Below are 14,781 nucleotides of genomic sequence, written 5' to 3' on the forward strand. Positions count from 1 at the left end.
CAAAAACACATTGGAAAACTTGAGAGAATAGTAGGCACACTAGAAATTGGCCCACTCTTGTTTACTCACACACTAGTGCCATTCCATGTGCCAAGGACCTCTTTATAAAGTATGGAGGATTAGGGTTACCTTCATGTAAACCCTAATATGTCACACCCCCAAACCAGACGGCGGAAACGTCCGGGGGTGGAGGACTTCATTTGTAGTATCACAACACATGCATTATAGTAATCAAAGTACAAACAACCATTATATTAAAAAGTATAAATATTTACATCTGTTTCAACATTGTATACTGAAACTAAATAGTTGTTCAAAAGAAGTAGACAAGACATAATTAGCTCCATCTTCTCAAAAGCTCGGGTGTACCTGTCTACTGGTTCCCTGAGAATACAAGTAATTTGAAAAGAGAGTATCAACATAAAGTTGAGTAAGTGCATAAGTATTTATGTTTTGAAAGAATGTTTTCTGTTTCTTGAATATGTAAGCTATTTCCAGAAAATCTTATATTTTCTGTTGTATGTGAAAAGTAGTTATGGATGCATTAAACTGTTCTATTTGTAAATCAATGTTCTGTATTTGTATTCCTTTTGTAAACGAGTATCTGAGAGTATATCTGAATTCATCAACTGTTATTGTAAAGTGTAATGTAATATTGTAAACTGTATCTTGTAAACTAGTACTTTGGAATAGTACATAAGTTTAGTTAATTATACACTAACGTATTGTTAATATCTTTTAATGAGTTATTATAACCATACTGACTAGATGGCCTGACCCAGCGCTATGAATGCACTGAAAACATGTTGATAACAATTTGTCACTCACTGGCGTATATGCCTGACTGTAGCTAGCAGTCCGAGTGCGGGGTTGTCAATCCCAATATAGATCTATACACACATTGTTTCGATCCCCGGCTGGAGATTCTGGTTATAATGTCAGGACTTTACTATATTGTTTAAAATGAATTAAACAACCTGTACTACTTGACTCATAAAAGCATATAAACGTTACATGTATATTAGTTATGAAAACCCATTCATTTTGAAGTAAACGATTGATAGTATGTTCTTGAATTAGTACTCTTAATATGTTCTAAAAGAATGTATATCCTTGAATAGTTTTGAATCAATATTTGTTCTTGTAAAACAATGAAATCTAGTATACTTGAATCGTGAATTAATATTCTTAGAATCATAAATTATACCTATTATAACTTATATGTACTTTCTGATTTGATAAGGAGTATTCATGAACGTAACCCTTTGCTCAACATGTTACAAAGGGTAATTGAAACTAAATGAATTAACTTTTATACTTGTATACATATACAAAAATATATAAGTAAAATTTAAATGATACTCGCACAAACAACGGATACTTGTAATCCCACATCCAAACAAGGAAAAGGAACCAAAGTGGGTTGTCAGTCCTAAATCTTTTAAATCTTATTTATATAAATATATGTATACTAGTATGATTTTTGGGGAAAAATATAAGTTTATAAAACATTTAAAAGAAGTTTGATATTTTGAAATTCATTTTGGTGACTTGATGTCATTTTGAAACAATCACTTAAAACCACTTCATTTAATGATAATGAAATCCATTTTGATATAATGTTTGAAACCATTTGTTTTGATAACTATAATCCATTTGAAATCATTTGTTATAACACAAAATCTTTGTGTTAGACTTGTATTCCCCCCCCCCTAAAACAGTAAAAACTATGAAAATACGGGGGTATGAACTCACCTATTATAAGTTGTTCAAATGTAAGATTGGTGTAGGATGCTAAGTGTCAAGTGAAGTCTTGAACACAACGGATCCTATTAACATATAATGATACATATATGGATATAATTACTGTTTATAACAACTAATCATGAAAAATAACACCCTATTAGACTAGGAAACCCTAGGATAGAAGTACTACAATCACATATGATTGTATACTAAGGGTGTATGGCCATTCTATGAGTTTACGGTCATGAGTTCACGGCCTCATGATTTTACGGCCGTAAACTCATGATGATTTGTGTCAAAAGGCGTTTTCAAGGTCTAATGGTTTTCTAAGAAGTATTCTAGTTGACAAGTTTAGCTCCTAGAAGAGTTTAGGGTCAATATGGCACCATTTTAAGGGTTTACGGCCAAGGGAGATGGTCTTGGCTGTAAACTCCCTTTGTTCTTGTCAAATGGATGTTTTCTAAGTGTTCTTCAAGTATTACAAGTATACAACAAACTTAGGAGAGATTACTTACGATATAGAAGCTTGAAAGGGTGCTTAAGGTTCAAAAACACTAGTGTGTGTTCTTGGTGAAATGAAGAACACTTGATGATCTAGTCAAAAGAAAAGATTTCATGGATGAAATCATGTGTATTCACTTGATATTGAAGGATATCAACAAATCAAATGGAAAGAATTCTTACGTTTTTGGAAGATCAAGATGAAGATCCTATGATACTTGAGAGAGAAATTGGGTTTCTGGACTTGAAATGGAAGAGAAATGATGAAAAATGAAGAAAATCTATATATGTATCCGAGGGTTTACGGCCGAGGAGTTTATGGTCCGAAGTCGGCAAGGTGTTTACGTCCGAAGCCTCGTTTACGGTCTGCGAGGAGTTTACGGTCGGAGGAGTTTACGACCGTAAACTCTTTGCGGTCCGAAGCGAAGGGATAATTGCGAAGCTTCTCAGATTTTCAAGTCTTTTCCTTCCAAATTCAATTGTAGGTATTTTAACGATTTTAACAATTAAAGGTTATTATTATAACCTAAATAGAAAACCCAAACAATAAAAAGAGCTTTAGTTGGCCTTTGTTTGACTTTAGTTGATTAGAGTTGAGTTTACAAACAGAAAGTAACGGGATGTTACATTATCCCCCCGTTAGAGAGAATTTCGTCCCGAAATTAGAGTTAATAACCTAAGTTATTACAAAGAACTAAGTAAAAAGATGAGGATATTTCAGTTTCATTTGATCCTTGCGCTCCCAAGTGAATTCAGGTCCTCGCTTGGCGTTCTAGCGAACCTTCACTATCGGGATACGACTTTGCTTCGTTTGCTTGACCTCTCGGTCCATGATTTCTACAGGTTCTTCCACGAAGTTGAGGCTCTTGTCGATTTAGATCTCGTCGATTTGGATAACAAGAGTCTCGTTGGACAGACACTTTTTCAAGTTTGAGACATGGAAAACAGGATGTATGTTACTTAGTTCTTGAGGTACCTTGGATTTAACTTGTCACGCTTTCCAAAGCGTATCATGCCTTTCCAGGGTGAGACCTTCAACATGACGCGGTCACCAACCTGGAATTCCAAAGGTTTTCTTCTTTTGTCAGCGTAGCTTTTCTGTCTATCCCTAGAAGCTTTAAGTCGCTCCCAGATTTGCACGATTTTCTCTGTGGTTTCGCGAATGATTTCCGGACCAGTGAGAGTACTGCTAGGAACTTGACTTTTAGCTAACTGCGTATCGCCCACTTCAGCCCAGCACAGAGGGGATATGCACTTACGGCCATAGAGAGCTTCGAAAGGAGCAGCCTTTATGCTAGTGTGATAACTATTGTTGTAAGAGAATTCGACAAGGGGTAAATGAGTATCCCATGCCTTACCAAAGTCTATCACACAAGCTCGCAACATATCTTCTAAAGTTTGAATCGTCCTCTCACTTTGTCCATCAGTTTGAGGATGGTAGGATGTACTCATGTCCAGCCTAGTTCCCAAAGATTTTTGCAAAGACTGCCAGAAACGAGAAGTGAATCTACTATCTCGGTCAGAAATAATAGATATTGGCACACCATGCAGTCCAACGATTTCTTTGAGGTAAGTTGTTGTTAGCTTTTCCATCTTGTCTGTCTCTTTGATTGGCAAGAAGTGTGCGGATTTGGTTAATCTATCGATGATTACCCAAATAGTATCCTAACCACCCGATGTCTTGGGTAACTTGGTTATGAAATCCATTGTAATCCGCTCCCACTTCCATTCAGGGATTTCAGGTTGTTGCAATAAACCTGAAGGTTTCTGGTATTCTACCTTCACCTTGGCACAAGTAAGGCACTTGCCCACAAAGGTAGCTATTTCGGCCTTCATGTTTGGCCACCAGTATAGTTTCTTGAGGTCCAGGTACATCTTGTCTGAACCTGGATGAATGGAGTATCTGGTTTTATGAGCTTCATTCATGACTACTTCTCTGTAATCACCAAACTTAGGTGTCCAGATCCGGTTCATGAAACAATAAACTCCATCATCCCTAACTTTGAAATTTTTATCCATTCCTCTCAAAGCTTCACCTGCCATGTTTTCAGGTTTTAAGGCCTCAAGTTGAGCCTCTCTGATCTGTGTGGACAGATGTGAATGGATTGTCATGGTCAACGACTTTACTCGGCGTCCCGAGTATTCTTTTCTGCTAAGGGTGTCAGCTACTACGTTAGCTTTACTAGGGTAATAAAATATCTCACAATCGTAGTCGTTCAGTAGCTCCACCCATCGTCGTTGTCTCATGTTTAGCTCTTTCTGATTGAAAATATGCTGGAGACTTTTATGGTCGTGAATACTGTGCATTTCGTGCCATATAAGTAATGTCTCCAGATCTTCAGAGCAAATACTACTGCTCCTAGTTCAAGATCATGTGTTGTATAATTGACTTCATGTGTCTTTAGCTGTCTTGAGGCATAAGATATCACCTTTCCTCTTTGCATAAGAACACATCCAAGTCCTTGATTAGAAGCATCACAGTACACTATAAAGTCCTCTGTCCCTTCAGGAAGAGATAGGATTGGTGCACTACACAAGGCTCGCTTCAGCGTTTGGAACGCTGTTTCTTGCTTCTCTCCCCAACTAAATGTTACACCCTTTTGCGTCAGGGTGGTAAGAGGTTTAGCTATTCGAGAGAAATTTTGGATGAACCTGCGATAATAGCCAGCAAGACCCAAGAATTGACGGATTTCTGTAGGTGTTTTGGGTGCTGACCAGTTTTCAATTGCCTTAATTTTGGAAGGGTCGACGTGTATTCCTTCAGAACTGACCACGTGACCTAGGAATTCAACCTTCCTGATCCAAAATTCACACTTTGAAAACTTCGCATAGAGTTTCTCTGTTCTAAGAGTTTGCAAAACTTGACAAAGATGTTGGCCATGATCCTCTTCATTTCTTGAGTAGATAAGAATATCGTCGATGAAGACTATGGCGAATTTGTCCAAGAATTGACGACACACTCTGTTCATTAAGTCCATGAACACAGCAGGTGCATTCGTCAATCCGAATGGCATCACTACGAACTCATAATGACCATAACAAGTTCTGAACGCGGTTTTGGGAATGTCATTCTCTAAAATTCGTAACTGGTGATACCCGGATCTTAAGTCTATTTTGGAAAAGTAGCTCGCACCTTGAAGTTGGTCGAACAGATCGTCAATACGAGGCAAAGGGTATCGATTTTTAATGGTAAGTTTATTCAGCTCGTGGTAGTCTATGCACATACAGAATGATCCATCCTTCTTCTTCACGAACAAGACCGGTGCTCCCCAAGGTGAGAAGCTTGGTCTTATGAAACCTTTGTTAAGGAGTTCGTTAAGCTGGCTGGATAATTCTTGCAATTCAGAAGGTGCAAGACGATAGGGAGATTTGGCTACAGGGGTAGCCCCTGGAATTAAGTCGATTCGGAATCCGACTTGTCGTTCAGGAGGCACTCCTGGAAGATCATCAGGAAAAACGTCGAGAAAGTTACAGACTTCAGGAATTTTGGCGATATCTTTCACTTCTTGCTTTTTGTCTACCACGTGAGCTAAGAAAGCACAATACTCTTTGCGAAGGTACTTCTGTGCCTTAATGCAAGAAATGATATGGAAGTTCGTTCCGGGTTTGTCGCCATAAATAACAAGGGTTTCGTTAGTTGGCAAGCTCAGACGAACGGCTCTTTCATGGCATAGGATGCCAGCATGGTTAGGACATAACCAATCCATACCTATTATGATGTCAAAACTTTTGATAGAGACCGGCATAAGGTCTATTGGGAATGAAAAGTTTGATAGTTTTAGAGAATTCTAACACTCCTAAGGTGTTCATGCAACCCTAAATACCTTGGATCTATGTATTCACTAATTATACATGCAATGGTGTTTCCAAGGTATTAAACCTATAACTAGCATACAATTGTCATAGAATCTAGTTAGGATAACATACCTTATGGGCGAGCTTGAAGTCTTGATGTATCTAGCCTTAAGAGCTTAGCCCCAATAGTGTGGAAGCCTCAAGTGGAATCACAACACACCATGGACAAAAGATGAACTTGAGAGAGAATCTCCATGCATCCAAAACCACCATGAACTCCAAGAACACACCTGTGGTTATTTTGGGCAATGAAGTATGTATTTATATGTGGGATTTCTAGGGTCATGGATATAACCCAAATCCATACCCATGGGTCTTATGATCCATGGTTCATGTGGCCCAACTCTTTATGTATCCATACATAAAGTTAGTCCAACATGGATCATAAGCCCAACACATAAAAATATAACTAATTAACATAATTAGTCCCCATAGATTTAATTAGTCTCTTTTGATCACTAAATTAATTCCAAATTAATTCTTGATCAATACTAATTAAAACATATGATTTCATATTAATATATTATAACTTATAATATATTAATAAACCATAAATAACCTTCTCTCAAAAGTCCATCCTAACAAATTGTCCTGATGATATGCAACCCAAATGGACCATGCTACTCTCGGGTCAAGTACATACCAATAATAGTTATGGGCTTAGACATCTAATCCAACAAAGTTATTCAAGGTAAGAGTACATCCTATGTATATATCATTGGTGGATTCAGATTTCCCATTAGCCATTTCGACTACAAATGTTTCTTTTAATGGTTGAGAGTTTTGATTTAGCAAGTGTTTGAAATTATGGCTCACAAAACTCTTCTCAGCACCACAATCGAATAGAATGCATGCATATGTGTTGTTGAGAAGAAACATACCCGTGACTACAGCTGGGTTTGCCACTGCTTCTTCATGACCCAGTGCTAAAATTCTCCCAACTCCACCAACATTTCCAGCTTTAGGAAAATCTTTCTTGAAATGCCCCACTTCACCACAATTGTAGCATGCTTGACCTACTCCAGCAACGGGTGCTTGGTTAAGTGGTTGGGGTGGTGCTCTACAGAATCGGGCAGTATGCCCTTTTCTATTGCAGTTACGACACTACAATTCCCTGCAATTTCCATTATGGTGAAAATTATACTTGTTGCACTTGGGGAGATTACCGGCATAAGGCATAGCTGGTACTGGGTTAACAGGAACAACAGCGGGTACAGTAGCAGCATTAACTGTAACGAGCTGTTGTTTCTTCGAGGAATCTTGTGTAAACTTGCCCTTCCTCTTGTTTCGACCATTCTTCTTGATGTTGTTGTTTCCCTTCGATTGTTCTGGTAAAGCAACCACTGAGTGTTGACGGCTCCGTGGTCGATAAGAGATTATGCCAGCTCTTTGGCACTGTCAAAAGTAACAGGCCTCGAAGTTAAAACACTTGACTAAATTTGGGGTGACAGTCCCCAAATATATCTCTCAATCTTTTTGCTCTCCAGAGCAACCATATCCGGGCAAAGAATTGCCAGATCACAGAATCTACTAGTATAGGTTGATATATCAGAACCAACCATTGTGTGACTCTAGAGTTCCTCCTTAAGTTTCTAGACTTCTCCTCGCGGACAATATTCCCGCATAAGCATGGCTTTGAAGTTCTCCCGGCTTATTGAATTTGCCACTACTAGAGTAAGTGACTTAACATGGCCATTCCACCATGTCAAAGCTCTTTGTGAAAAGGTACAAGCAGCGAACTTGACCTTACTGCCTTCAGGACGGGAGCAAATTTCAAAAATTGCTTCTGTCTTTTATATCCATTGCCTTAGTGCCATAACTCCACCAGTTCCATTAAAGGTCCTGGGTTTGGCATTGGTAAAATCTTTATAAGTACATTCTCGCGAATGCCCATGACCTTCACCCTGATTAGGGGATTTGCACCAGCTCCTGAACCACTAGCTCCAGAAGTATTGATCTGAGCCATAGCAGCAGTTATAGCCGCCGTGACCGCCGCTTGGAACATAGCGGGTTCGAACTGAGGAGGTGGTGGTGGAGGTGGGACCGGTGCTTCTTCAACAATATTACGCCTTGGATTCTTACAAGGAGGCATCTTTTTCTATAAAAGTCAAAAGATATGATATGATAAGATATTAAGAGTGTATAGGAAATGAGTAAAGTATCTGACGACGGGTATTTCTTGAATGAAACCCTAATTCAACTAGTGTTGTCTAAGTGAGAATAAGGATAATAGATATAGAATATAGTTAGTAATGATTGACTACAAAAGAGACCTATAGTTATCAAGTAATGTATTATGTATGACTTGTTTTTAGGTATTTCTATAACTATAAAGTGTATACTAATTATATTTAACTTAGGTATAACCGACCTTCGATTAAATGACCCGGCTCTAAATCCACAACCAAACAAGGAACAAGAAATGAAGCTAAATCACATATTCTAAGTCTATATAACTTTAATTATATATAATTGTAATATACTCTTAATATTTATAGTTCTACCTTTAATTGCTCTATTGTTTTCACATGTTTGTTATTAGTATATAGTGCCTAAAATACCCCTATAGTATTTTAATCTTTATGTTCTAATCTAAAGTTCTTCTGAGTAATATGGTAAGTTTTAGACATGCCACAACACCAATATCACTCCCAAACACATGTTGGTCATATCCCAAATCAATATAGTTGATCAGGCTATATTAATCCCAGATATGATTACATAACTGTCCAGGGTTGACTGTAGTGTTCAACATCCAAATACTTTTAAGTTCTTATGACTGTGATACTATACTTGTAGGTATGAGTGTTAGTACACTTCTTGTAAAAATAATTAAAATTTTATAAGTATACTTGTAGTCAGAGCTCTTAGCCCCAAATGTATTTATAGTTTGTATATCTTTTATGGATTGATATACTGAGTTCACTATAAACAATGCTATGATACCAATCTGTCACACCCCCAAACCAGACGGCGGAAACGTCCGGGGGTGGAGGACTTCATTTGTAGTATCACAACACATGCATTATAGTAATCAAAGTACAAACAACCATTGTATTTAAAATGTATAAATATTTACATCTGTTTCAACATTGTATACTAAAACTAAATAGTTGTTCAAAAGAATAAGACAAGACATAATTAGCTCCATCTTCTCAAAAGCTCGGGGTATACCTGTCAACTGGTTCCCTGAGAATACAAGTAATTTGAAAAGAGAGTATCAACATAAAGTTGAGTGAGTGCATAAGTATTTATGTTTTGAAAGAATGTTTTCTGTTTCTTGAATATGTAAGTTGTTTCCAGAAAATCCTATATTTTCTGTTGTATGTGAAAAGTAGTTATGGATGCATTAAACTGTTCTATTTGTAAATCAATGTTCTGTATTTGTATTCCTTTTGTAAACGAGTATCTGAGAGTATATCTGAATTCATCAACTGTTATTGTAAAGTGTAATGTAATATTGTAAACTGTATCTTGTAAACTAGTACTTTGGAATAGTACATAAGTTTAGTTAATTATACACTAACGTATTGTTAATATCTTTTAATGAGTTATTATAACCATACTGACTAGATGGCCTGACCCAGCGCTATGAGTGCACTGAAAACATGTTGATAACAATTTGTCACTCACTGGCGTGTATGCCTGACTGTAGCTAGCAGTCCGAGTGCGGGGTTGTCAATCCCAATATAGATCTATACACACATTGTTTCGATCCCCGGCTGGAGATTCTGGTTATAATGTCAGGACTTTACTATATTATTTAAGATGAATTAAACAACCTGTACTACTTGACTCATAAAAGCATATGAACGTTACATGTATATTAGTTATGAAAACCCATTCATTTTGAAGTAAACGATTGATAGTATGTTCTTGAATTAGTACTCTTAATATGTTCTATAAGAATGTATATCCTTGAATAGTTTTGAATCAATCTTTGTTCTTGTAAAACAATGAAATCTAGTATACTTGAATCGTGAATTAATATTCTTAGAATCATAAATTATACCTATTATAATTTATATGTACTTTGTGATTTGATAAGGAGTATTCATGAATGTAACCCTTTGCTCAACATGTTACAAAGGGTAATTGAAACTAAATGAATTAACTTTTATACTTGTATACATATACAAATATATATAAGTAAAATTTAAATGATACTCGGACAAACAACTGATACTTGTAATCCCACATCCAAACAAGGAAAAGGAACCAAAGTGGGTTGTCAGTCCTAAATCTTTTAAATCTTATTTATATAAATATATGTATACTAGTATGATTTTTGGGAAAAAATATAAGTTTATAAAACATTTAAAAGAAGTTTGATATTTTGAAATTCATTTTGGTGACTTGATGTCATTTTGAAACAATCACTTAAAACCACTTCATTTAATGATAATGAAATCCATTTTGATATAATGTTTGAAACCATTTGTTTTGATAACTGTAATCCATTTGAAATCATTTGTTATAACACAAAATCTTTGTGTTAGACTTGTATTCCCCCCCCCCCTAAAACAGTAAAAACTATGAAAATACGGGGGTATGGACTCACCTATTGTAAGTTGTTCTAATGTAAGATTGGTGTAGGATGCTAAGTGTCAGGTGAAGTCTTGATCACAACGGATCCTATTGACATATAATGATACATATATGGATATAATTAGTGTTTATAACAACTAATCATGAAAAATATCACCCTATTAGACTAGGAAACCCTAGGATAGAGGTACTATAATCACATATGATTGTATACTAAGGGTGTATGGCCATTCTATGAGTTTACGGTCATGAGTTCACGGCCTCATGAGTTTACGGCCGTAAAATCATGATGATTTGTGTCAGAAGGCGTTTTCAAGGTCTAATGGTTTTCTAAGAAGTATTCTAGTTCACAAGTTTAGCTCCTAGAAGAGTTTAGGGTCAATATGGCACCATTTTAAGGATTTACGGCCAAGGGAGATGGTCTTGGACGTAAAATCCCTTTGTTCTTGTCAAATGGATGTTTTCTAAGTGTTCTTCAAGTATTACAAGTATACAACAAACTTAGGACAAATTACTTACGATATAGAAGCTTGAAAGGGTGATTAAGGTTCAAAAACACTAGTGTGTGTTCTTGGTGTTCTTGGTGAAATGAAGAACACTTGATGATCTAGTCAAAATAAGAGATTTCATGGATGAAATCATGTGTATTCACTTGATATTGAAGGATATCAACAAATCAAATGGAAAGAATTCTTACGTTTTTGGAAGATCAAGATGAAGATCCTATGATACTTGAGAGAGAAATTGGGTTTCTAGACTTGAAATAGAAGAGAAATGATGAAAAATGAAGAAAATCTATATATGTATCCGAGGGTTTACGGCCGAGGAGTTTACGGTCCGAAGTCGGCAAGGTATTTACGGCCGAAGCCTCGTTTACGGTCTGCGAGGAGTTTACGGTCCGAGGAGTTTACGGCCATAAACTCTTTGCGGTCCGAAGCGAAGGGATAATTGCGAAGCTTCTCGTATTTTCTAGTCTTTTCCTTCCAAATTCAATTGTAGGTATTTTAAGTTTTTTAACAATTAAAGGTTATTATTATAACCTAAATAGAAAACCCAAACAATAAAAAGAGCTTTAGTTGGCCTTTGTTTGACTTTAGTTGATTAGAGTTGACTTTACAAACAGAAAATAACGGGATGTTACATAATACCCATGACCTTTCATTTCCATAGGATCCATGGGTTAAAAAACTCCATGGACTATCGATGCAAGCTTAGCCCAACCTAAATGAACTTGGCCCATCCCACATATATACAAGAGTCCATATTTAATTAGTTCCTTTTGATCACTAAATTAATTCTAAATTAATTCTTGATCAATACTAATTAAATAATATGATTTCATATTAATATATTATAACTTATAATATATTAATATAAATCATAAACATACTATTCTCAAAAGACTATCCATATAAACTGTTCCGGTGAAGTGTAACCCAAACAGACCATGCTACTCTCGGGTCAAATACATACCAATAATAGTTATGGGCTTAGACATCTAATCCAACACAATGTTTTCCACATGAGGAAACTATTACATGTAAATGTTATTCTATATCCATCAATTCTAGAAAAAAGTCTTACAAATGGATTATAGATTCTGGTGCTACACAACATGTTTGTCATGAAATCGCTATGTTTCATAACAAAAGAAGGGTAAACAATTATACTGTTACATTGCCAAACAAGCTAACTCTTCCAGTTGAAATTAATGGAGATATTAGCATTGCTCATCTGTTTGTTCTCGAAGATGTTCTATATGTGCCATCATTTGATCAAAATTTAATTTATGTTAGTTCTCTCACTAAAAATCAAAGACTCATGATTCAGTTTACAAGTAATCATGCTTTGATTCAGGATATGCACCAAATGAAGATGATTGGCACAACTAACAAGTTTCAAGAGCTTTATGTGTTGGATGACAGTCAAAAAATGAAGGTTGGTGAGAAATCTGCAAGTATTCATAGTGTTTCTTTGAATGTATGGCACAACAAATTGGGTCATCCTTCTAATAAGTGTTTACTTCCAATAAAAGAGAATTTTGCTATCAAATCTATAAGACATGAATCTAATGATCACTGTTGTATTTGTCCTTTAGCAAAACAAAAACAAATTCCATTTGTTTCTTTGAACAATATTACAAAATAATGCTTCTCTTTCATTCATTGTGATATTTGGAGCCCTTATTCTGTACCATCTTCCTAAGGTTATAAATTATTTGCTACTATCGTTGATGATCATAGCAGATTTACTTGGGTCTATTTGCTTAGGCATAAATATGATGTTATTGAGATCATTCCCAAGTTTTATCAAATGGTTTTAAAACAATTTCAAAAGAAAATAAAGGTGTTCACATCTGATAATGCCAAGGAGTTACAATTCAAAGAATTTTTCGACAAACATGGCACAATTCACCAAAAGTCTTGTGTTGCTAAACCTGAACAGAACTTTGTTGTTGAAAGAAAACATCAGCACTTATTGAATGTGGCAAGGGCATTATTGTTTCAATCCAAAGTTCCAATTCAGTTATGGAGTGAATGTATTCTTACTGCAACTTATCTGATCAATAGAATTTCGTCTATGCTTTTGGACAATTCTACCCCTTCTCAAAGGTTGTTTGGTGAAGTTCCTTCTTATTATCATTTAAGGAAATTTGGATGTCTTGCTTATGCATCTACTCTATCTGCATCCAAAACCAAATTTAGTCCTCGTGCTACTTCATGTTTATTTGTTTGTTATCCACCAAATATAAGAGCATACAAATTGTTTGAATTAACTACCAAACAATCTATCATTTCCAGGGATGTGGTGTTTCATGAAACTATTTTCCCTTTTCATAATAACAATATTGATGTTAATATTGATCCATTTCATCAAATTGTTATTCCTATACCTCTCAATGATGAAATTCCAACAATACCCTCAACCAATGAAACTTCTTCTGATCAGTCTTCTCATCAAGCTCATGATAATAATCAACATTCTACAAGAACATATATATCACAAGTACATCATCCTCCATCTTACTTAAGGGATGTTCATTGTAATTCTGTGAGTCATACTCAATCTCAGAATTCTTCTAAGTATCCTTTGAAAGATGTTCTTGATTACAACAAACTTTCAACAACACATAGAGCTTTTGTTATGAACATTACTTCTAATATTGAGCCAAAGAATTACAATGAAGCTGTCAAACATGAATAATGGCATGCAACAATGGGCGATGAACTTAAAGCCATGCATGTTAATAATACTTGGTCTATAGTTCCTTTGCCACCAAATAAGAACACAGTTGGTTGTAAATGGGTATATAAACTCAAAATTGGTAGCAATGGTCAAATTGAAAGAAACAAAGCACGTTTGGTAGCCAAAAGATTCAGTCAACGAGAATGTGTTCATTTTTTTGACACTTATACCCATGTGGCCAAGTTAGTTACAGTTAAAACTCTACTTCCAATTGCTGCTACAAAATCATGAAATCTTGTTCAATTAGATGTGAATAATGCTTTTTTAAATGGGGATTTGAATGAGGAGGTATACATGCAACTGCCTCTTGGCTTACCAATTCAGGGGAACATCCAAGGTCAACCAATTTAGTTTGTAAGCTTCATAAATCCATTTACGGATAAAGACAAGCTTCACGACAATGGTTTGACAAAGTTTCATATTTTATATTACAAAGTGGTTTCAAACAGCCATATGCAGATTATTCTTTGTTTTACAAAGGTCAAGGATCAAATTATGTGGCTTTATTGGTATATGTCGATGTGTAACATCCCAAAATTCAAGACCAAAAATTTCATTTTTGATTTAACGATTCATAAAACAATTTATAGAAAGCAACATCAAGTTATCTTATTTCATAAAAACCATATATCATATATCTCAAAAGCATGTCATCAGATAGTAATAATGTTAGAGTACAAATTTCAAGAATCTCATATGCGGAAAATCGTGTGTGTCATGCGCTGCTACTATGCCCGCTCCTTTCCCTTCGAAGAAGAAGGACCTGAAACAAAAACTAAAAACCGTAAGCACAAAGCTTAGTGAGTTCCCCCATCATACCACATACCATACATAACATATACTGTCTAACACATCCGGGTACTAGCTACCCCTTCGGTCTATTTC

Source organism: Lactuca virosa, chromosome 4 (assembly GCF_052849685.1).
Source record: "Lactuca virosa cultivar CGN04683 chromosome 4, Lactuca_virosa_CGN04683_v6, whole genome shotgun sequence".
Lineage (NCBI taxonomy): Eukaryota > Viridiplantae > Streptophyta > Magnoliopsida > Asterales > Asteraceae > Lactuca > Lactuca virosa.